The sequence below is a fragment of the Serinus canaria genome, chromosome 2 (genome assembly GCF_022539315.1).
Source record: "Serinus canaria isolate serCan28SL12 chromosome 2, serCan2020, whole genome shotgun sequence".
NCBI classification, from domain to species: domain Eukaryota; kingdom Metazoa; phylum Chordata; class Aves; order Passeriformes; family Fringillidae; genus Serinus; species Serinus canaria.
This window is the reverse complement of record NC_066315.1, coordinates 119,992,967-120,018,590: the sequence shown is the minus strand read 5'-3', so window position 1 is coordinate 120,018,590 and position 25,624 is coordinate 119,992,967. Positions and strand designations below refer to the sequence as shown.

General features: G+C 39.8%; 2 protein-coding genes and 1 long non-coding RNA gene across 6 annotated transcripts in view; 2 read left to right on the top strand and 1 right to left on the bottom strand.

The window, feature by feature from the left end:
• Positions 1-25,624, top strand: part of RPL7 (ribosomal protein L7) — an 886,137-nt gene that overhangs the window by 773,403 nt on the left and 87,110 nt on the right. The gene's annotated exons all lie outside the window — the stretch shown is intronic.
• Positions 1-25,624, top strand: part of STAU2 (staufen double-stranded RNA binding protein 2) — a 171,147-nt gene that overhangs the window by 131,156 nt on the left and 14,367 nt on the right. The gene's annotated exons all lie outside the window — the stretch shown is intronic.
• Positions 11,656-23,727, bottom strand: LOC108961648 (uncharacterized). The gene is made up of 3 exons (XR_001990007.3): positions 23,494-23,727; positions 12,632-12,781; positions 11,656-12,014 (listed from the first exon to the last, which is right to left on the bottom strand). It is a non-coding gene; the product is annotated as an uncharacterized LOC108961648 (long non-coding RNA).

The window sequence follows — 25,624 nt, the reverse complement described above, 5'->3', positions numbered from 1 at the left end:
ATGTGGGTGCTGTGCCACAAATGCCATTGTTAATGTTGGGCAAGTCACTGTAAATTGCACTTATCTTTCACAGTGGTCTTATGGCAGTTCCTACATTCTTAAAATTTTGAAGGGTTTCAGCTGTTAGGGCCATGAAATACCCAAACCCCCTTGTGTTAGTTGGAACTCATCATGAGCATGTTTTCTGTTATGTTCTTTAAATCAATTTGGATAGGTATTTAAATATGACAGGTAGAAAGCATTGAGACACTTATGCTACTCTACATAACTGCCATAATTTAAAAATTCACTGCTTTTCCATACCATTCTCAGATTAGAGCTGGCAGCTACTGGCATTCACTTTGCAAGCATTTCTGCTTGCTCAGAGCTCAGGGAGATTTCAATGGATCAGGCTGGTTTGATGAATGCCTCAAGCGAGGTGTGCTGACGCCAGTGCCAAAAGCACCGTCCTGCCTTTCCTCTACTCCTGACTTCTCATTCCTGACCCTCTACCACGCTATCCTTTGAGCTATCACAGCTGTTTATCCTACAAGCAGTGAGGGAGAGGAGGCTGGGGGAGGACAGGACTGCTGCCATCACTCACTGCTCTGGTACAACCAGCAGAAGTGTTGGTTTGGCTGCAGACTCTGGAGCCAGATGAGTGGGCTATGTAAGCAAACCAGAAGGGTCTCCCAGCATTCCAGAAAAGTGAATTTGGAATTTGGTGAATGTTACATCCTTCTTCTAAGGAACAGGTAAGTTCATGCTAGCAGCAGCTCCAACAGTAGCGGCCTCCACCCTGAACTCTAGCACATTTCACCGCAGGAAAAAAAAGCATAAGTGAGGGTGCTCAGACACTTAAATTAAGTGGAAGAAGAATATGACTGGATATTAAATTAATCTCCGTGGAAATTGGATATGTCTGGAAGAGTAGGGCAAAAGCAAAAGATAGAAAAAAGAAGGAGAAAAAGCATGCCAGAAGACTCAAAAGAGGAAGAAAATGTGAAAATAAGAAAGAATTAGATAATCACTGTGGCAGCCCTGCAAAGGTCTCAGTGCTCGTTGAAAAGGCTTCAAGAAGGGAAAGCAAGGATTTTTGTTGTTGTTGTATGTCTCCTGCATTGAAGGAAACAGGAATAAAATTGGGGGTGGGTGACTTTGGAGTTTTAACTAGATATGCCTAAAAGATGCTTGACTTCATAATTTTCTCCTCCTAATAGAAACAGCCCTCAGGGCCTCAAACTTTGGCTAATCATTTAGGTCAAAAGGGTAATAATAATGTAGAAGACCATGAATTAGAAGTGTACCCTGGGGAAAGCTTGACCCAATGCAGAAGTAGAAAATAACCATACAAAACTCTGTAATGGGATCCTCTGAAGCTGAATGGGAAAATGAGGGCTCTTACAAATATGCTCACCATCTAATATGAAACATAACTCCAGAAGTATGTATTTTTATTCCCTGTTATGAGTGAAACCACTGTGGAGTTACTGTAACACTGAGGCTGAACTAATCCCATCACAGGATCAGATCTTGGTAATAAATAGTTCCAGGTGTGATCCAAGGATTGGGAATGTTTAGATTTTTTTAAACTGAAAGGTGTAGAGTTTTTCAGTCTTTTCACTGAGAAGGGAGGATTGTGTGAGGTGTGAAACTCCTGTCTCTCAAAAGGCAGACCTGACTCTTGCACATCCTTTTTTGCAGGTATATCTATTTCAAATACTTTACCAAGAAAGCTGATATTATTCTGCACATGTTATGAATGGGGAAATGAGGGATGAGGATGCTCAGCATCTTGCTGGAATGGTGCTGGCAAACCTGGAATTAAAAACATGGTCCCAGTGCTCTATTTCATGGGTTCTGCTGCCTTCTAGCCATCCTTACAACCTGCCATTTTATTTATTGTGAAACTTTGTGGTTTTGATGGAACCTGTTTGGGAAAGAGTGACTCATATTGTGTGTGGCATTAGACAGGGATGGAATGAGCATGTGTGTAAAGATTGTGCCATACTGCACACACATGAAGGACCACACTAAGGCTACACAGGCAATCTCACAGCCAGTGTCTTCATGCTTCTCAGTCTTCATGGGCTGTGTCTAAGTGCTTGGAGGTCTATGAAGTAGGCTAAACTTGTGTGTGAGGTTGTTAGTGCCTTTCCACAGGCTGTGGCTGTATTGGCAGCAGATAGATGGCATAGCAGCAGGTAATGCTGGTTATCTCAGACAGATAATTTGGATAAGTTTGTATCTGAAAAAGGAGCTGCCAAGAGTTGTCTCTGTGGTCACACTAAGCATTTATATCTGTTTCTGTACCATCATCCCTCTTCAGAATTTATTCAGTGGTATATAACCATTTATACAACGCCATGCAGCACTACAGGCTTGGGGGAGGAGTGACTTGAGAGCCGCTCAGCAGGAAGGGACCTGGGAGTGCTGAATGTGAGCCAGCAGTGTGCCAAGAAAACCAATGGCATCCTGGCCTGTACCAGCAATAGTGTGGCCATCAGGACCAGGGCAGTGATTGTCCCCCTGTACTCAGCACTGGTGAGGCCACACCTCAGATCCTGTGTTTAGTTTGGGGCTCCTCATTTCAAAAAGGACATTGAGGTGCTGGAGCAAGTCCAGAGAAGGGCAGTGAAGCTGGTGAAGGGTCTGGAGCACAAGTCCTGTGAGGAGCAGCTGAGAGAACTGGGGGTTCTGTAGTATGAAGGAGGTTGGAAAGAGGTTGTAGTGGGGCCAGAGTTGGTCTCTTCTGCCATGTCTCAAATAAATGAATGAGAGGAAAGGACCTAAAGTTGCATCAGGGAAGGTTTAGATTTGATATTAGGAAAACATTTTTACTGAAACAGTGGTTAGGCATTGGAATAGTCTGCCCAGGGAGGTGGTGGAGTCATCATCTCTGGAAATGTTCAAGTGGCGTCTGGATGCGACACTTGGAGACATGGTTCAGGGGTGATTATGGTGGTGGTAGAATGATGGCTGGATTAGGTAAACCCTGGCAATCCTGTGATTCTGCATCAGACCATCAGGTAAGTGGTCACTTCCACTCATTATTTTCCATGTGTGCATTTCACTTACAGGCAGGATTAAAACAGTTTGGGACACGAAGTCTGAATCCTTAGCTCCCTAATCCAGAGAGACCAGGATGGAAAGAAAGCATGGTGAGATAGAAAGAGTGCAGAGACAACTGTGTGTCTGCATCCACACTGGCACTTATGGGGAGAAGGCAAGCAGGTGCTGGAAATCTGTGCAAAGAGAAGAATCACAAGTAGGCATCAATTATAGAGCCTCAGACTATGCTTTCCTTCAGTGTGTGCTGCTGAGCAGAGGCCCTGAGCCAGGGACAAAGTGTTCTGGGACGTGTCCTCTGTAATACTTTTAGATTTCTTGAATAATTCACAAAGCTTTTGGACACCTTTTCCCCAAACACACACAAAGCCAATTGTGCTATACAAGAGTTTGAGAAACTGTAAGGAAAGCAGCTTACTTCTTCAGCCTTTATGTAGGCATTCTAGAGCAGATTGCATTATTCCCTGTTTTGAGAGAATGACAGCTGAACACGTAATGTTTGCAGAGTTAATATGCTTTAGTCATTTATTTTGTATTTTTTGGAGGGTTACTGCCTTATTTACAGAGTAATAGTAATAGTCATGTTCTGCATATAGATATATTGCCTTTGATTGGGAACAATACCAATTCCTATACCAAATGAAGAAAACTGAGTAATTCATGATTTAATTTTTTGTGTTTTATGCACAGAATAATTAAAGGGTCATGCCAAAATCTTATCAGAGCATGACTATTTAGCATGCCAAGACTGAAGCTATTTAGGTGGCATACTAATGACTTATTTGCTGACAAGTTTCACTTTTAGAAACTCTCTCTTCACTCTTTCACTATTGATAGTTAGAAGTGTAAAAAGTGTAGTTATCAAAATGCATTAGTGGGAAGAAAGAATAAATTTTCAAGTGACTTGTGATTAGAGAGGCTTTACTTTAGAAAAAATCATCAGGGAAATGGATTTTTAAGAGCCAAGCAAATATTTTCTGAAAAATCAAGGTATGGGTAGGTATTTGAAAGTCAATCAGCCCTGGCACAGCTACTTATGTTAATACTTCTCTAAATCTTCATCATAAAATTTTTGCATTCCAGTTACTTATCTAGAACACCACTTTAATCTGTAAGTATTAGCTTGTTTGAGAAGTGTTGCAGCTGAATAGGAGAAACTGGTGGTAAAATTCTTCTGAATAGTTGAACAATCCAAGACACTAAAATTACTGTAGTCCATACATGCTTTAAAAAATAGATCCTCTATTTGCCATTAGATCTTCTTAAGCCACAAATATCTACCTGGTTATTTTTTCATAAGTGTTTTCTCTATAAAAGTAATTCATCCATCCCCAAGCAATATATTTAACCATTTCCAGTAAAACACAGTTTTGAATGTTGCATTTATCTTGACCAACAGCATTAATCCACAGCTTTCCTTGAAGTATATATGCACAAATGTTGGTCTTTTGCAGAAGAGACTTTAAAGGATTTATCTGTAGGTGCTTGAAGGAAAAACCATTTGCTAAAGTAGTATTAAGTCTTTCAGATTCTGTTTAACATTTGAAATACATCAGTAGCACTAAGTCAGTTTGAATGTCTCAGCAACTAACTAGTCCCAGAAAGAATTGGTGGTATCCCACAAAGTGCTGATCTTCAGCATTTTTAGTGCTTTGCAGAATTGATTTCTCAGTCCCAAGGCAATTGTCCATATCATGCAAGTGCTGCATACTATTATAGTCAGAAGCCTCTGTTTGAGAGTAATCCAAGAAAAAATGCCAGTGTATTGTTTCCAAGTTATTTTTGTGAAATATTTGGCTCCAATGCATAGCTAATTTTCAAAAGGCTCTTTGAAAGTCTCTCGTTAGAAAAATAGATATTTTTTATGTGTGCATAGTTCATTTTTAAACCAAATCTAGCTAAAAATTGCCACATAAGCTGTTTTTCAACAGAGGGCCAATAGCCATATTTTTGTCTCCACAGAAGGAATACATTTATGTTTTTAAAATGTAAGTATTTGAGTAGCCATATAAAATAAGCAACATGAAGGTGCCATATTGAATTCATTAGGATTTCTCTCTCATATGTAACCCCAAGTATCTAGACCCTTATAGTTTTATTGGCAGAGGGAACAAGTACATGGCTTGCCAGATCAGCTGGGCTATGAATAGCTAAATATTAACACACTTCCAAGCTCATGTTTTGGTCTGGGTTTCTGCCTTCAGTGTAGGTTAAGAAGTCCCCACTGATGATACCATCTCCAGACCAAATTTATCAGATGTATTTGGCCTGTCCTGTTATCACCCCACCAAAGTCAGTAGAAGGAGTATCCTTTGATCCCTGGTGCCTTTGGCTGTTCACTGCTCAGCTTTCTTGCTGCTCTTTGTTCACTAGGGCATAACTTCAAGCTCAGTACCATAACACACTGGCTAGACTGTGGAGATGCCAGGCCCTAGGAAGCTGTGATTCCTATGGCTGTTGCTGTCCCAAGGATCAGTGGGCTCAAAGAAAGCCAAGAGCAAAGAACAGGTCACTGATTCGGTCTTCTTCTCCTTTGATATAAGTAATTACTGGGAAACAAAACTTAACTTTCACTTCATAACCAGAAATTAGTACCATTTTTGTTTGACATAGTGACATCTTAAGTTGTTTAAGGGAGCCCTTGGTGGCTCTCAGGGATTAGTGGGGGGAAATATTTCACTTGCAGGTCAGCTGCACGGATCTGTCCTGGGGCACGGGTGATTGACAGCTGTTCCAATGTGATGTCTGCAGGGGGGCCTGTGAAGGAAGCTGCAGGTTTGGGGCTGGGTGGGCAGGTGTCAGCACTGCAGTCCCACGCTGCCAGAATTAGTAATCCCTGCCGGCAGTGCCATCGCAGCTGCAGGCACCGCGTAGAAACCCAGGCTCTGGCTGAGACCCGGGGGTTTCTGCTGCTGGGGCTGTGCCTGCCTGGGGAACAGGGTGAAACCTGCACCTTGAGGTAGCTCAAGTGGAGCAGGAACCTGTCCTGAGTTGCTTTGTGCAGGCATTTCTCTTTAAGCCTGAGCATTACAGAGTGGGGCAGCTCTGGAGACAGCGAATGCCAAAGGGAAGGCTTTAATGCCCTTCCCTATTTCTGTCCCAGATTCCTTCCCACAAACCTGCATTTCACCAGGCTTTTCCCCTTACTGCTTCAGCTCCTTGCTACACTTTCCCATGCAAGCTTTTTTTCCCTTGTAAATGATGTGAAGCAAATACCTAATGTTATCTTTAGTGCTGACACAAGAAAATTAGAGGAGGTATATTACAGTGCTGCTCAGTATTCTTTCCAGAGAAAACTGCTGCTTAGGTCAATTTACTTGGCACCGTACACTGCTTTAATCTTAACTCAAGGCCTGCTATAGATGTACAGCAGCTGGGTCTAATGTCTTCATGCATGGTTGCAAGCAAGTCAGTTAATTTCTGTTTGTTGAGAGGTAGGAATCAAGCAAGTTTTTCCCTGTTGAATGGAAACATTGTGGGGCTGGTAACAGGTGAATAAGCAATACTGGATAACAAAACAACCTGGAATTTCTGTCTGAACTTTGAAGGGCTGGATTCCATAACAGAGAAGTCACAGTTTCATCTCCTTTAAAATGGCCGTGGTTTATCCCCAGACCTTCAGTTAGAGAAATTAAAAGGAAAACTGGCTTGACAGACTTTGTGAGAAAACATGTCACCAGTGAAGAAGCACTTGGCTTCAAGTCCACTTGCAGTGCTGTAAGCTGCTAACTGGGGTGGTCAGTTTATTGCTAAACCTTTATTCAAGGTACAAAAGCTAAACAAATTGCTCACCTGTCATGCTGAGGTCTGCTCAGGCTCTCAATGACCTGAGATATGAATATGGGTTATATTCATCAAGTTTGGTGGCATATGTCCATAGAGGTAGCCCTGCCTGTGCAGACTGTCACCCACAGCCCAAGTTGCTGCCACATTCTGTGAAGCTGGTATAGACTGGAGCTAAATTCATTGGATCTTTTGACTTGAAAGAGGTATTTAGTGTTAGAACCAGTCAAAGAGCTACTATTTAAAAATAGGTGCTAATAAAAATGTCCAATGTTCTGATTAAATGTAAGACATGGGCTATGGGCCTGTGGCTCATAGTATAACCAATAAGCTTCTATCATATTAACTAATAGTAGCTTAATTACAAATACACCTAAAAATTACATGTAACTCTTCATATTTTTATAAAACAAAACTTTATATAAAAAAAAAGACAAAAAAATCTAAAGAGTAGAAAATGAAATCTAGGTCTTTCTTCTCACAGATGACATTGTGCTGTGGGCAGGGGGAGAGAGGGAGAAATAATCTTCTCATTTTACTATGATTATTTTTTGTTGATGTTGTTCCTGTGTCTGTATGCATAGAACCATAAAATTTTGGGTGTTAAAAGGAACCTTAAAGATTGTCTAGTTCTACTCCCCCTGCCATGGGCAGGGACACCTTCCACTAGATCCAGGTATTCAGAGTAGAAGGACATACTTCCAAGCACCATAATTTTTTCTAACAAGACCTTCTTCACCTGTATAGCCTAGCTTCTCTCATTTAATGCACAGGCATATATAAGAAGTAGGAAATCTCAGGCCAAGTGGGATGCCAAACTAACCTTTCTTACTCCATGGCTGGCATTAATGCTGAAGTCTCCATGTTGTCAAATCACCAGCTGAGTGAAGCTGCATTTCAGAAACCTTCTACTAAAGAATCAGTAAAAGGCTATTAAAAATGATAACCTGCATGAGATAGAGAATAAGCATAATCAATCTTGTTATTTCCATAGAGTGTATCTCTGCTATTAGTTGTAAGAACAGCTAAGATGCAAAGATTAGTCTGATATTTCCTCTCAAGCTTGGCTGCTTAAAGCACTTTCCTGTAAAGTTCTGTGTTTACCTAAGCCCTTGGGGGAAAAGCCACCTTCCCCTCCCGTACCCCTAGTGGAGCTAATGAGCCATGCCTGTTATCCTCCCAAAACTCTTGTTTCAGCAGAAATTAATCCACTTTCTTTGCCTGGTTCTAACACATGCCACCATGTTAAGCCAGGAAAATGAACCTTCTTGCCCTTTTGTGCTGACTGGAGACTGACAGATAGGTAGGACTTATTTGTGTTTTCTTTAGTCATTATGTAGTTTGACCCTAAATCTAAACCAGCTTAATTGCTCACTGCTACCCCAAGAGCCAGTCTCATTCCTTTCCTGTCATCTCATTCCCAACTGCATGACTGCCCTGTCTCCTTTGCATGGCACTTGTCCCCATGGTGACTTGGTTTAGAGTTCTAGACTGAGAAAAAAAAATGAACCCCCAAAAAATACATTAATAGAATTACAGCTCCCATTGGGGGGTCAGTCAGGTGCCTGTGATTTGGTGAAAGTCAGGAGCACCTTCATGGCCTGAGAGAGGAGAGACTGGACAGCCAATTTTAGCAGTGACCCAGTGTTAGGTCAGCTTAGCTTTCTCGCCAAACTAGCCTTGGTATTCTGTAGAGGGTAGCATAATTGCACTATTCCACAATAAACCTGTGGTGAGTCAGCTTGTGTAACTGAATTAACTTTCCCAGTGAATCATGTTTCTAATGTAGTTCATTGGGCATGGCTGCACAGACCATCTGTTAGTGGTGAAACTGATGTGTATGCTTGACACGCCACCCCTTCTCTTGGTGCCACACTTCAGGCCTGGAGGAAGAATGAGATGGGAAAACTGACCAGCATTAAACAAGATTTCATTTTTCCTGCCAAATTAATTGTATGCTGATCATTGGCATGTCCTGAAAGACAATTGTAGCAGCATAATTAATGGGGCAACACAAGGGCTGGAATGGTGATGGGAGGAGTGGAGAGAGAAGGAGGGAGTAACTGCTTAAACAAATATTGGCACCAAAAAAAATCACCATAACCATGGCTGTGGTAAGGATTTAGCAAAGGTTTTCCTTTATCTAAAGTGTAAGGGACATTGGCATTTGGAGCAGAAGGTCTGAGTTTAGCTGTATTGTCAATGTGCCACACTGAATTGTTGTGACAATCTCAAAGATTAGAAGCGTAAGGCAACTTGCTTCTTGTCAGTGAAAGGGGGTGCGACTCTGAGCCCTGAATATAGGGGAAGATAAAGCAGCTGTCTGGCCAAAACTGGCAGTAAGTTAGTTTTAGAAGGACCTTCTAGGATTAGATAGCATATTCAGCATTTGTAGCTTACACAAGATGAATGGGGGAGCAAGGGACTGAGAGCAAGAGCAGCATTTTGCAGATATCACCTGTCTGGGAATGTGCACCCCTCTGAAACTTCTCAGCTGGAGCAAACATCCTGGGTAGATGACAGGACAAATCTGAACCTGCAAACGTTTGGATTTATATACATAAACATGCCTTAGCATCTAAAGAAGTTATGCTGGCATCTGTCTAATTACAGCTTTGTGTTTGCTGGTACCTTTCGATAAATACTACTGCATAAAAACCAATGAACTCTCAAATTCTCAGTAGGGGCTTACTGAAGAAAAAGCAGAATAACAGAAGAATCAATCCCACAGTATGACAGTGATCTTTTACAAACAGCTTTGAAGCATTTGAATGTGTAATATTTTGTGATTGCATGTAAAGTTCTCTGATGTCTTTCAGAGAAATTTAAAATCTTGCCATATGCTTCAACCTTCTTTTTTTTTGTGTCCGTGGGTTATGTGCAAATCTCTAGGGTGACTGCTAGAACAGTTGTGAGCATATTGGATGCCTGTATGATTCAGGGAGCAACTTGAAATGTGCTCAGCATCCCACGCTGACTACGGCCCATTGAACCAGAGAGCTCTCAACACCTTGCCACAGCAGGCTCTTAACAAGTGGACTGCATTATGTTAACTTCCTTGGAAGGAAATCAAGTACTGCTCCCTCAAAATCGCCCATGCCTTTCGGCCCAAATTTATAGGGGCTGACAGACTTTCTCTCAAGTAATTCTTTAGTGCTACTTTGCTCCACAGTGTGTGAAGGAGAAAACTTGTCATGGAGAGTGTCCTGAGAGCCAGACCCATAGGGCATGTCACTGCCACCTCAGGTTCTTAGAAGGCTAAAACCAGTTTGTGTCAATGCTCCCCCTTAGGTGCCCTAATTTTCAGATAGAAACATGACCGTCACTTTGACTTAATTACATCATTTCCTAACATACAATATTGTTCAGGTTTTGTTTTCTTGTCTGTGCCATGTGTAAAGTCTTTATAACAAGACCTAAAATAATGGCTTTTTAGTAAATTAAAACTGGTATTACATATTAATTCCATTTCCTATAGCCTTTCAAAACAGAGGCAGAACTATTGATATGCATTTTTTTTGTACTCCTTAAGTAAAAAGCCCCATTCATTTAATGCTAATTTTGAGCAACTTTTTAGTCAGAACCAGATCACCTGAAGTATTTTTCATGTAAGTCTACAGAGAGCCACATGCTACATAGCATGTTACGAACTTTGAATATTTCATGTGTGTAGATATGTTTTATTACTAAAAGTTTGCTTCATGTACTGTGAGCCCTGATCTTTATTTTAAGACTTTTTTTTTTACTTCTAGCTGTCTCAGTTACTAAATTTGAGGCATACAGCCCCAATTCGCAGCTCAGTCACCTTCTATTTAAAAAATATTCACTTGTTTCCCCTGAAAAATTCTGAATTTCTAATTATCAAACAGAGCTGTTTATCGTTGTCTGAGGTGTTTGTTTGACAAGCAGTCATGCAGAAATAGTGCAATGTGTAGGCTCCCAGTATAAATAGAAGCAATCATGATCCAAACTGCAGATAAGTAATTGGAATAATAAGTCGAAATAAAGACGCTTTGTCAGTTTGCATTCCTTTTTCTGAAGCAGCTAAGGGCAAGTGTAGAAACTGATCCTTATCTTTAGTTTTTCTCCCAAAATAAGGATAAGATTGGATTTAAGAATAAGAGCTTACCATATGAATTTAGGTTTATGGAGGATGTATTCTAGACTGTCAAAAATAGTATGCCTAAGGCAAATTTGCTTCTAAAGAGAAGAAAAGAATGCAATAAAGCTTAGGGTTATACTGAAACTGAACTGCAAGATATTATGAAATAGCTTGGTTCAGTAATTCCTGGATTGTTGCATTCAGATTTTCAGCCCACTCTGATTCTTTGCTGATTAAAAAAAATCCTCTGATAAATGGCAAGGACTAGTGAAATTAAGGGTGTAGCTTTTTCTCCTGTCTGAACTTTCAGACCAAGAAGTAGATAATAATTTGTAATTACCAAAACCAGCATGGTGACCTGAAGTTATTTATTGTATTTTAAGGAGCTGATTGAGAGTAATGATGATGAAAATAGCCTCAGTGGAAAGTGACCATCATGCCCATGTAAGAGACAATGTCTGACTAAGAAAGCTCTGAAAAATTGGTCCCTTTTTAGATGCTTTTCATTCTCTGATGGAGGATCTAGAGGATGAGGTCAAAGGACTTATGTATGCTCTGTGAAGTGTCTAGTATGACTTAGTCAGCCTCAATGCTGCTCAAAATTGTAGCAGAACAAATAGTCTTCTGATTTCTCATTGTATCATCTACCTAACAATTTTTGGATTATTCTTTGCCACAGGTTTGTAAATATTCTAGAAGTAAAGAAAAAGCAGATGCAACCCATTTTTTCTTGTACTGACAGTTCTTGTTTGTAGACTAGTTGTAGAAATAACTCCAGGACATCTGACATCTTATTCATATGAAATGTGTTGGCAAAATTTGTCATGAATTGATTCCATTTCTTCTAGTTCCTTTTTGGTTCTCCTTTTTTTTTTCTTTTCTGTGGGTGTATTTCTATTTTTTCAATCATTTTGGAATTTGGAAGTTTATTCATATCTCCTTAAGCATATAATAGTTCAAGGAACACATAATCCCTTTCAGGCAGCAGCTTTTATAGCATGTGGTGGGTGCCTCTGAATCAGCATCAAATGTTGGCATCTCCACTTCCTCCTTCATCAGAAGTAGTGAAGTTTCATCAGAACTAGAGAGAAAAAAATATTTCAAGAGAAGGTAAAAAAGCAGTGTTCCTTTCCTCGGGGGAAAAAAATAGAAAACCAGATTTATTATTAAATGGAAGAAAACAAATCCACTTTTCAAAATCATCCTGTGTACTTCCTTCAAGCTTTACACAGTAAAGAAATTAGAATTTTTTCACTGAGGATGGATGCTGTTGATAACAAATAATGAGAATTGAATATGGTTTTTCATAAACCACAGCTCCTTTCCCTGAATATTTGTAATGTGACTTGATGTTTCTTCTGTGTGTGGAAACCTTAGATTCACAATATCCTCTTTCTGGCAGGTCTAGAAAAGAACAAACTTCAGAAGAATGGGGTTCCTAATCTGTACAGTCAGATTAATAAAATGTCTGCCAACCTTCTTTCTCCAATTTTCTGACCCATTTGATGTAACTACTGGCAAAAATATTTGAGTTCACTATTTAGAAAATCACTTTTGAGCTCCTGAGGCAGGTACTCTGTCTTTCTCAGCCTCTTACAGGGACAAGAAGCAGGTGCCTGGCAGCCTTCCCTCCTGCCTTCTTTGCACCCTGACTTTCCTGGGATATCATCCCTGTAAGGTAGGCAAGGGAGGACTCACCAAGGTGAGTGAAATATGCTGGGTCTGGTCCTGAAGAGTGATGAAACTCTGTGGTTGTTCTCCTTGCTGGTGTTCACTTCTCAGATAATTCCATTGTATCCAAATCTTCCTCCTCCAAACTTCAAACCCAGTTGTTCAACAATCTGAACTCTGCAAGAAATAATTCTAGAAAAGGCTTCAGGCAATGGTACATAAAAAGTTTCTGCTTGAAATGGGATCCCATTATCACATAAATTATTGCATGATCTGATTCTTTTTTCTTCTTTAACTGGATATTTATAAGATAGAAAATCCACAGTGTTTCAGCTTTCAGGAGCTTAGTGGGAAGAGCCTATAATACTATAGGTAGGTATTACCCTCATCTCTCTTGCCAACCTCCCTGGTTGAAATAACAGCCTGAGAACAGGTCACTTTATATAAAATAATAACTTTGGGGGATTCATGGCTTTGCTCTTCCCAGATTATGAGCCCAGACACAAAAGTCTGACCAGAGCAATGGAGTCTTTACAAAACCTTTCCAGAGGAAGGGCTGGATGTCTAAGCTGTTTTCCCATCCCAACTGAGAGAAAGATTTTTTTGTGAGATCATATATCAACAAATAAACTTTTAGCTAAACTATGGGAACAAACCCAAGTTATTTTGGCAAGTAATAACATCAGGGTTGAGTGAGGATGATGCAGAAACCTGAATTTTCAGTTCTTAATTTTGTCTCATATTTCTAATACTCTTTGAAATTACCAGATAACATTCTATCTTATTTTTACTTTAACTTTATTTCAAATTTAAATTTTTCATCAAAGACACATCATTTCTCAGTGTTGAAATCAATATTCTGTGATAACTTAATTCCATTTCTGGATGCAGCAGACCTAGATTCCTTTCTACACTAAATGGAAGCAGAGTGCAGGGTATTTAATATCCTGTCATTGAGACAGTGCAGGCTGTTACTATTCAGTGAGTAGCATGTGAGTATATGAGTTTCAAAAATTAAAATGAGCTGGTAAGCCAACAAAAGAGCAAGATATAAGCATAGTAATTGTTTTTACATCTAAGTGAGGCCACTCCAAATAATTACAAGCAATTTGAATGTTTTGAGCCATCTCTTTTAGTGTAAACTGTGCCACCAACTCTTCATAACATTAATACTTTGAAAAAATTGATTTTGAAATACTGAAGAAGGCAGAGCACAAAGCTTAAGACTGCAAGGCAATAAAGACAAATGAGATTTGTGTAAAGATCTATATTTAAAAAAGGCAGTACAACTTCAGTGAAGCATAGCTCATCTTATAAAAACAGCCTTTGCCCTATGTGGAAAGAATTCTATCATTTATAATATGTATAGCTTTTATTTTCATGAAAGAAATACAGTATTGCTTAAAGGATGTGGGCATTGCTGTTGAATTTAGGTTATAAAGCTATTTTCAACTTTATATCCTAAATTTATATGTATATACTATATGCCCAAATAAAGTAAACCCCAAATTGGGCTAGAGCAGAGCTGTAAACAACCTGACCACTTGCTTTTGTAATCTGAATTCAGCACCTGTGATCACTCCCTTGTTGTCCAGTAGTGTACTGGGTCTGGCTGGAATGGAGTTAATTTTCTTCCTAGGATCCTGTGTGAGGCTGCATCTGTGATTTGTGACAAAACCAGTGTTGGTAACACACCTCTGTTTAGCACAGCTCAATGAATGGTGCTTGCATAGAGTAAAGGCCTTTTCTATCACAATCTACCTCAGTGCAAGCAGTTTGGATTGGGCAAGAGTTTGGCAGGGGACAGAGCTGGGACAGCTGACCCTGCCTGGCCAAGGAGATATTCCGTGCTCTTCATTCCTTTATGTTCAGCAATAAAGCAGGGGGAGAGTCCTTCCAAGATAACCAGCACTTGGAAAGTGGCTGAGCCTTGTTCTGCTGGTGTGAGGTGGTGAGGGATTGCCTTTACATCACGTGGTTCTACCTCCTTTTCCTTCACTTATTAAATGGTCTTTATCAACCCATGAGGGTTTTTTTCACTTTTGCTGCTCCAATTCTCTCCCCCAGCCCAGTGTGGGGAGAGGGAGTGAGAAGCTGGATGAGGCTTAGATACCAGTCAGATTAAATGCACCACTAATATTGGATGCTTTCAAATATTTCAGTTCAGCAGAATATGGTATGCTGGACGAAGAAGGTGCATAGCACTGAAAGCTCCCAGCTTCAGCTTTGACATTGCTGCCAATAATCAACTTTATTCTCACAATATAACAAAGGTGTGAGCTGAGTATTCCTTCCTTTTTCTTTTCTCATTTTTGAACTCAGCTGACATGGGCACATAATTCAAGACTTTGATCTCATATGTATTTCTGAAAACCAATCTGCCAAGGAAGTATGAGAAGGCCATGGATTTTGAGCATGCCATGTACTGATGCCTTGAGAGGCTGACCTAGAACAGAGGCTAGACAGAGCTAAGAGAATAAAGTAGGCATTTATTAAAAGGCCTTAAAGGATACACCTTGGGCAGCACAAGAGCCCAGCCAGGGCTACACCCAAGATGGACCCAAAATGGTCACAAAATAGACAACTGGTCCCAAGTTTTCACTCTTATATAAGTTCTGGTCTATTAGCATAATGGGGTTTATTGTCCAATTACAGTTTCAGGTGAGGAAGCTGTTTTCTCTCTTCAGTCCAATGTAGTTTATGCTTTTTTGGGCCTGAAATTAGTATAGGTTGTCCTTGGTATCCAGCTGGAAAAGGATTGTTTTGTCTACCTACTCTGTGAAGAGAACTTACTGATACTTAATATGAAGCTCAGAGCTACATACCTAGGCAGCACAGAATCTGAAAAATATGAAAGCTAAAACTTAAGGCATCATACTAGGATGAAAATGTAGGGTCCATGTACCTAATCTAAACAGAAATTGACTAGCTTGGCCTGCAGTGTCTATATATAAATGTCTTCATTTCAATGCTATCATTAAGTTGCTCAAAAACCTGGAGACTAAGGCAGAAAATGTGACCTGGCATTTTATTATATATACACAGCACTTCCTGAGTTACCTTGAGAAATCTCTTCTAGTACACAGGACTGTATTGCTCTTTCTCCACACCATACAGAAATAAACATTTCAACATTATAGGCAGTGTGTTCATCAGTGGCCTGGAAGTAAGCATGAAATCATCTCTTGGTAATGTTTGCTGATAGCATGAAGGCCAGCAGAGTGTTAAATGGTGATAAGTTGTAGAATACAATGCAGTAAGCCTTGCTGACTGCACAAAGTGCATTCTGACTCAGCTAACTGCACACTTATTCATCAAGGAACAAGGGATCAAAGCCACACTGTCAGCACAGAGAATTTTGGTTTCTAATTAGGTGATCAGGGGTCATATAGGATGGGGAATTGAGTAAGAAATCCCATTGAGCACTTGAACATGAATGTAAAAAGTAATAGTAATTATGAGTTGCAAGATATAACCTTGTATATGGCATTGGTCAAGCTGATGCTGGAGGAATTAATCTAGTCCTGATGTCAGCATTTTTGAAGGGATATGGAAACACTGAAGTAAGTTTAGAAAACAGCCACAAAAAAGTATTTGCTTGAGGAAGTGGGGAAAATGCCTTCTGGTGAGAGACTTGGAAGCTCATTTGGTGTAATGTCTAAAGGAAAAATCTGTGAGCTGGCTTGATTCTTTAAGGAAAAATACTTAGGAAAAAATTTGGTTTTTCCTAAGGGGCTCTTTAATCTACCTTAGAAGGATGTAATTAGAACCACTAGCAAAAATCCAAATGTATGAAAATTCTGATGACAGAACATTTTTTCTGCTCTGAACAGAAAAATTCTTACCCAGAAAAGCTTCTAAATGTCCCTAACAGGATGAGATTGCTTTGGTCAACACTCAAGGATGGCAGTATCATAAGAGAACCAACTCAAATGCCCTCCTTTATGAATCAATGAACCTATGTGCTTTATAACTACAGAAGGGCATAGAAATCTCACAAACCTGCAACTTTCATCACTAGATCAAGTTGCACAGGCCAGGGAAATCAGTGCACGTTGTGAGAGAGAGGATGGAGCTAAACTGAAGGAAGCACACTGGGGTGTGCTGTCAACTCGCTTTCATAGTGAGGTCTCAGGTGAAATCTGAGGAACTAATTCTACTACCTGTGAGTGCTTCTTCTTGGAATTGGTGATTTGGTGTCTTTTCCACTTCTGTTTGGGGTTTTGAGTAGTGAATTCACCGTGCTTACATGGTGTTTTGGGCCTGTCTGTCTATCTCCTGCAGTTTCTGGCTATGATGAATTTCTGACAGTAGAGAGGAAGCCTGGCATCCGGCTCTGCTTAATGCAAACACAACTCAGAAGTGCAGTGTTGCAAATGGTTTAAACCTACACAACCAAGTTAATTATTTAGTTCATTAACTGTTTACTGGGGGGAAATCAGGACAAGTTACTTTTTAAATTCTTATATGTAACTCAGGCCCTATTCTTACCTCTCTTGTTTAATGCTAAATCCTACAATACTTGTGGGATTGAAGAGCAGACTTCCAAAAGACAACACTGTCATTCACTCTGGAGTTCTTTATCCATCTAACAAGTTGCTTTTACATTGCTACTACTTTTTCAGCATTGGGTGTTTTTTCCTTCTTTTAGTAGAAAAAAATGCTTAATACCTTCCTGTGGATACTTACCACAGCATATATTTCCTTACAGGATATTTTTCTGTTGGTAGAGTGAGCCTATTTTTTCCCATGTTTTATGACTCAATGAAAGCTTGAAAACTACAGAGAAAAAGTTACAGGAGGGCTCTCAAAAAAGTTTGGTGACTTGGGCTCCAAAGCTGTGGGTTCAAAGCCTATCCTGAAGCTTGGACTGCAGACAGTAACACAGTTTAAATACTTCCTGTTGGATACATCATTCAGGTGAAAACATAGACAACAATCTGGTTTTTTATCTGATGGAAGATTCTCTTTCTAGAAGTCTCCTTGCTCTCTACAAAAAGATAAATTATTTGCTACTGTGATCCCCAAATAAGGATTTGAGGTAGGGAGTTTGCTTGTATCATAGGGGAATTTGTCCTTAAGCCACAGAGTAATGTAGCCTGTAGTGAAGCCTGCCCCACTGCAGTCATTACTTTTCTTCCCCCCTTAATAATCAGAACCCATTAGCAAGGCTTAGCATATCCAGATCGATCTTGCTCCAGTTGTTATCTCTCCATTAGCCCAAAGCAGGGTTCTGCAGTGTACAAGGTCTCCTGACTCTCCCCGGGCCCTATTCTGGTTCTTTGTTTCACATACTCCAAAGAACCCCACAGGCTGATTTTAAGACATTTCTGGCCTCTCTATGCAGAAGTGAGCAGAATTTTTTTCACCACATGGACAGGTAATTTAATTCCATATTTTATAACTGCTGTGATTTACAACTACTGTGATTTATAACTACTGTGCTGGAGTTATAATGCTCAAACCTTCCTCATAAACTATAGTCACTAAAGCATCTTGCATTCCTTTCAGATGCCTACAATGCTTCCAGGTTGGGTTAATTTTATGAGATTTTCTGTAATGGAAGTACAGAGAGAAGCATTTCCAAAGGCTCATTCCTCCCATCTGTTTGTTTAGGAGAGGCTAATTCATACTCTAGAGATACCTAGGCTCTTCTGGCTCTTTCTGCACACAACAATGAACTTTGACTGTGCTTGAATTTAGGGTTAGGTGAGGATGGGTCCATCCATTAATTACTAGTCTGCAATTTCTTATGCAACCAACAGTTTATTGGGGTTTTTTTATCAAAATAAAATATACTGCTGCTTATGAAACTTTAGCTTTATAAATAGGTATGGTTCAAGGTTTTGCAAGAGCACAGGCAGTAGTGACTCATTCTGGCATTTGCAGACATTTTGCAAAAAGTGTTTATAGGAGACAACACCTCTGTAGATCAGATCCCTCTAGACCTGGATAAATGGTGCATTCACCATTTACATTTACATTGCAGGATTTAAGGAGTAGAGTTCATCAGAGCAGAGTTCACTTCCCCATAGTTATTCTTCTCCAGTGAAAGTTGAGAGTTTTGTTAGCTTGAGGCTGGGCACAGGAATCTACCCATATTTAGCTCTAAGAGAATATGTGTTTCACTGGTGAAGGAGACAGTTGTGAGGATGGCCTGGAACTAAAGGAAATAAAAGTTTTGAAGTGGAGGGACAATTTAAATTCTTAAAGCTCCACTTGTATTAGCTACTTCTTGGCTTCTAGTGTATGAAAGCTTCTTGGCATGTGCCTGCCTGGGGTCAAGTGGGACGTGGGAGAGATTGTGCTTGGATGTCTGGAGTACTACCACTTGGGGGGGAAAATGTGTAGCATTCCAACAGATATAATTAATGACAAGTGTTGTTGTCTTTCTCCTGTGCCATCCACCCAATGGCTGCCTGGTGCTGACCCCTTGCTGTCCCGCTGACCTCTCCAAAGTTTATTTTAAAAAGGCATCCTTGCTTTCCCAAACTTTTCAGCTAGGCTTCCCTTGGGCTTCTTGTTCAGTGCATGCCCACAGACTATGCCTGTGTCCACTGCTCAGTGATCAGACACAAGTGTTTCCATTAGAGGGATGATTAATGGAAACTTCCTTGGGAATGGGAAAGGGAGAAGTGGGTAATACAAGTCAAGAAACGTGTTAAAGCTGAACAAAGAAACTTTGTTTCTTTGTTTCAAAAATAGCTTATATTTCAAGTGTGCTGCAAGTTGTCCTTACTCGCTTGGGTCCTGCCCACATCAGTAAAATGCTGCAGTTGTTTCCACAGGGGTGGGCTTGAGAGAGGTTTGTGCTTTCAACCCACTTTGTAGTGAGTGACCACATCAAATAATTCCATCGGCTGAGCTGGCTCCTTTTCTTGGCAGATTTAGCAGATATGGGCTTTAATGCTGCATAGTGCAGGTGCATGGAATTTTCTATGTCTAAATGCAAAGTAATAAAACAATGACTGAAGAGTACAGAGGAATCCAAACTGGCTATAATGAGAGTGCAGCTGTCAAGTTACTCCTTACTGCTAGCATTCTCCAAACAGAAAACTGCATGACTAAGTCCTTCATTTGCATGATGAGGATCACAGATTCTGTCTGATCTCAAGCATCTCCACACACTCTGCTTACCCTTTTCCAGTTGTAGGATGTTAGAGGCAGAAACCTGCTCCTTCCATTCCCCTTAGACACTATGTTTAGCCCTTTGAATGTCCAGGGATAGGATCCACCCTGTCAGCCAAAGAAACCTGCAGGTTGAAGCAGCACAGCACTGAAATGGGCCCAATGACTGATATTTTGCTGCTGAGGGAACTGATAAAAAGCATGAATTAGGGACAGAGAGACTAATAAACTTGGGAGGAGACTAGAAGCTCTGTGCTGCTGCTTCCCAGGGAAAACAGAGGGCTGGAGTTTCTTGCAGTACCAAGTAGGACCTTCCACAATGCTTTACAAGGAAGAAGCTTTGCTCTTTCCCAGGAGAAATCAGAGCTTTTGTTGCCTGCTCTTTTAGTCTAATGGTGTATTAAGAGCTTTGAAGAGACCACAATAGAAAATGTTACCTTTGCATAAAGCAAACAGCATGGGTAGCAACTTTGCCTGCCAAACATTGCTGTTCATCAGAATCAAGCATCTCTGACTAGTCAGTAAGTTGTTATTTAGCACATGCACATCAAATCCTCTACTGAGTCAATTTTTCAAGGCTAAATCTTGATTCTGTTGCCAAATCAGAAAAACTGGGCAGTTGCACCGTAGCAGAGCAGGGAAACTGATGCATGGGGCTGCAACTGCTATTTTCCAGGTCTGAACCTCCTTTGCCATGTGTACAGAAGCAAATAAATTCATTCCATGTTTACCCATCAGGCATGGATGTGCCTGTGCTGGCTGGGATCCCCACGTGCCTGTGCAAAGGGAAGGCCTGCCCCTCCCCTGCATAGCAGTGAACATTCTGCTTTTGTGACATCTGGGCCACTGCAGCTGTTATAAGGAGGGGTTTGCTCTTTTTAGAAGTTATTAGCCAAGTAAGCATGGCATTTATTAAAATATTCAGTGTATGTTGTAAACTTGTAATTCTGATATAGAAAATATCAGAAAATGATTCAGAAATTTATTGAAGACTTCTTCCTGTTCCTTCTCCAGTGAAGGGTGAGAGTTATATTTGGTTGAACACATAACTCAAAAAATACATTTTTTGAATTTTGTATTTTGTCTTTATAATTCATAATAATTTATATTTAGTTATAAACTAAATTGTAAGTTAAAATCACATATGGAAAATCATGTAAAAATATTTGAGGAAATTATTTTACTTTAGTTCTTCATGTATGATGAGCTTTGATAGAATCATTGCAGTAGTTAAAACACAAGAGAGCTAGTGATGATGAAAAACAGATAGAATCTTTTTTCTTATGTTTCACCAAAACCACTTTTCAGGTACAAGTGTGTTAATAACTCAATGTACACCTGCTGGTAACACTGATGCCAGTAGAACAGCTTTTAGTCAGGCATGATATTGTAAATAAGATTGAAAAAGATTGAACTTTAGCGATATATAAGAAGCATATATGACTATATGAAAGAACAAACTGTCTGTAAATTCTGCAGAACATACTTTCTTAGGAATGAGAATTTGTTAATTTCAGTACAAAATATTTTGCCATCTTATTAATGAAGTGTTCTTTCACAGTCCATTAAGTATAATAATTATTAGATTTTTTTTTTCCTCCAAGATTGTTGAGTTTTTGTTGGCTACCATTTTTCATTTCTTCTCTTTATACAGACTTTTTTTTTTCAGCATTTGAATGATTGATATTCACTGTATTGTTAATTGTTGCACCCTCACTGGAGAAGACTAACCAACGTTGTCAGTTCATTACTGCTTCTTTTGTTTTCTTTTGTATGATTAATGTCCATTGTTGATACCAAGTTACAGTTCAGTCAATTGTGGCTTAGAAACAAGAATGAAATTAATGGTAGGGAAATATAAACTATCAACCAGTTTGCAGGGGTGGCTGATTCTAATGAAGTGAGTTTCTTTACTTAATACATGTGAATATTGAATTCCTCTATGGCATAGCTAGAAAGAAAGAATGCAGAGTATTTGAAAATGGGCTTGCCCTGTATCATTAGCTCCTTACTTCACTTAAACAATTTTTAGCCTTGTGGAACCTAAATTGAGTAGAAAGGGGGCAAAAAATGGATATGTCATAGACCCCACCTGCAGGGCAGCTGGGTTAGTCCCCTGCTTGAGCATCCTTAGCACTGTGTGTCCTGGACCTTGTGAAGCCTCACCTAAGGGTGCACAGAGGTTCACACTTTCTCGGCCATGTCTACAGAAAGAGAGCTGGACCCGTTCACATCTCTTCTAGACAGGCACATTCTGTTTCTGGTCTAGAACAGTTTGCTTCCAGATGGTAGGCAAGGAGCAAAACTGCAATTCTGAGGTAGAAAATCATTCTACAGAAACACTGTATTTTACTGACAGAATGGAAAGGCTTTCAGCAGTGGATCGTCTCTCTTGGTGGGTAGTCCGTAGGAAAAAAAAAATGCTGTTTTACATGTGTATTTCTAAAAATGACAATGAATGTATCCACTTAACAATTAAGGAGGACAAAAAGATTTTCATAGAGGAGCAGGTTGAAATACAAAAAGCAGTGGGGTCCAGTAAGAAGTACTTTCCTTTACGGCTGGTCCCAGGCTCACTTTGTTTAGCTGAATGTGTTTTGCAGGAGAGTAAAAACACACAAGAGAGTCTGGGTCTTGTATCCTGAGTGTAGGGATAAAGTTAAGTTCTTTCTCTAAGCTTCAGAAAAGTTTTCCTCATTTACAGGGAAAATGGATGGTAAGTATGAAAGTATTCCCTTCTGATGGCTCTTCCAGGGACTTGCTTTATTTTTTGTTAGAACCACTGTAGCACTGTCCTTTGCAGACTGACATTGGTTTACATCACAGTTTGGATGATCTTCTCCAGTTGTATAATCACAGACCAACATGGGGAGTCTGTGGGTGGTTTTAAGAGATTTTCTAGGTTTCTTTGTTTCAGGAGTTTGGTGTCCAAACATTATATGATTTGTTTATACTGATTTCATTGGGAAGGAAAGAATAAGTCTGATCTCCTCTTTACTGTAACTTGATAGCATGACAGTTATCTCAAGCACGGCTTCAGTTAGGTCTTATTTGTGATAGAGGAATATTACTGTCTAATATGCATGACATTATGTGTGGATTTTCTGTTTCTGGTAGCAGCCTTAGAACTCTAGTGCTTCCTTCATGCTCTGATTTTATTGTTTATGCAACAGCTAAAATGATTAAATTCTTAGAACAAACTGAGACTGGACATAAAGTTTTACTCTCTACTGTCATTTAACTTACATTAGTATTTTTGGTTTTATTCTGAGTGTGTTGATTTTAACTAATTTAACTCTGCTCTGTAATGGCATAGTAAAATTGCTTGTATCCTGATCCTGGAAACCCTCTCAAAGGGTTTGCATACATGTGCAGGCTTATTGGATCATTTGCATGAAGAGAGCTTGAATAGTGAAGGATTATTATTATTTATCTTAATAAAATCTTTTATTAAAATTGAGCTGTATATTCATTAAAATGCCTTATAGAGAAGAATGTTAAATGAAACAACATCCTGAGGGCTTTTCTTCTTAGCTGTGGTTGGATAGTTGCTAGTGATTTCCATGCTTTACACAGTCAGGAAACATGAACTCTTCCCACAGCCTTCAGGTATTAACAATTACATGTCACAGGAGACTGTCTAAATGCATGTGCAGCTATTTATCTACCTTCCCAGATAACCAGAGCTTTCACATAACAAAACCTCAAAATACTCAGGATTGCACAGAGAAAGGATGAGAAAGAATGTTATTGCATCCTACCTTTTAAAGAAGCCCCCAAAAGCAGAACTAGTGGATTGCTGTTCCTGCTTTTATCACTTCTGAGCTTACTGCTAAAGTACCAATTAGATAAAGAACAGAAATTATCTAGGGAGCATGGGGTGATCCTCAGGACAGCTTAGGAACTGCTGTGATCAGCCTGCAGAGTCAGACTCCTCCCTTTCTTTGATCCATGTATGTTGACTTTTGGTTTTTTGCTACAGCTGAATCTTCCCTATCACTGATCCTGGAGGTTAGGTTGTCACCTAGGAGGAAGGATATGTAGTTTGTTGACCTAAAGCTAGGAAATCTGAAATCTGTATGTCTCATACTCTGGACAGCAGCGCTCACATCTGTGCCATTGATAAAAGGACAAAAAGGAGAGTCTCACCTCCACTCACTTCTCTGCTTGTCACCTTCTCAACCACAGCAGCAAGCTCTGCTCAGGCCTCTCAGAGAGCTGAAGGGCCAGCTGTCTTCAGGAGAGGATGTACATTTGTAGCAGCCAGGTGACCAAGCTGCCAGCCCTCTGCCTGTGGTCCTGGCTTTGCAGAGAACTCCAGGGAGGACCAGGAGTTCACTCCTAGGCTTGGAGCACCTCATTGCCTGCTGGTAGCTCCAGACTTACCATGTAGCTTTCTCAGCTCATTCTTCAGAGAAACCTTTCTCTGATCTTTATGCCGAGTAAAAAAACTGAGTACTTAACTTTAGACCTTTGATTTTATTCCAGGGATATGCTGTTTAAAACTTCACTCTTACAGCACCTAATTTTTAAGCACCTGAATTTTTTATTGAATCTAATCCTGACAGGTTATTTTGTAACTAGCAAGATTTTGGGTTAGCTCTTTTTGACAGCTGTGTTTAATGCATTTTAATAACAGATGCTAGAATGAAATTAAAAAATAGCCATTAGCAGATCTTCCAGACTAAACCCCAGCTGTTTGGTAAAGTTTTTGGACACATTATATATATTTTAACTGCAACTGTAAATGGAGTAAATGCAGGTCCATAGATGCAGAGCTCAGTTAATCAGAGACAAGGAGTGTCTAACTTTATTAGTGACCTACTAGGTGGAGAGGTTCCTGAATTTAGAAAGTTCTTGAGGAGATCTGGTTCCTGCTGTCTCTCTTGAAGCACTTTTTGAAGTACACAGTACCCAACATGTACCATTCATACCAGAAAAACTCACAGGACAGCAATCATGGAGATGACTGAAGGTGCCACTTACTATTCTTTTTATCTTTCTACCTGTGCAGTAGCAGACTGAAGTAAGGCTTAATGACTAAAGCAAATCCAAGTGATCAAGGGCAATTCCTCCTTAAATCAACACACTAACAGCAACAGAAGCTGAATCTGAGGGTAGATTTGGCCTTTCCTTTAAAAAGGAGACCAGTAAGCAGTAGAAAATAGAAAATAATCCAATAAAAAGTACATCTACTATTTCAAAAGATGCACAGGAAGGTGGCTGCTACTGGTTTTAAGTGAGGGCTAATCCTTCACCTCAAGACACATTTGCTAAGAAATGCTTGAAATTGTGTATAAAAAAGCAGCACTGGACTAGGCATGGGGAAAATATGCATTATGAGGCTTTTCTGCAATGATGTCATTTAAATTGATCACCAGAGTGATGAGCCACTGAAGGCAGATTAGTTTATTTCACCTTAAGGAAATTCTCAAATACCCTCACAGGATTTTGACTTAAAAGGAGAAGCAATGAAGCCATATTAGAGCTCCTGTACTGCAAAAAGGCAAGTCAAAATATTCTACTTTTTAAAAAAAAGAATATAAGCTTGAAAAGGCACAGGAGGCACAGAAACAGTATAGGTTTGGTTTTCTCTGCTAGAAACCCAGAGTTTTTTTCCTTCATGCTTGTGTATATTAAAGGCAAACCTTGGGGCACTTGAAAAGTATTCTCACACATGAGATAGAGACCTGAGTCACAGCATAAGGCTCAACTTCTCCTTTTCTTTGCTAAGGAGCTAGACAGTGTACAGCTTTCATTTATTCCACCAGATTCAGCAGCATCTTCCCATTTTTCAGACACTGCCAGAATTCTCAGACCTAAATGGTAGGCTGGAATTAATATACATGTAATCTAAATTTTTAAGAATCTGTAAAAGACCTCTTTTTAAAA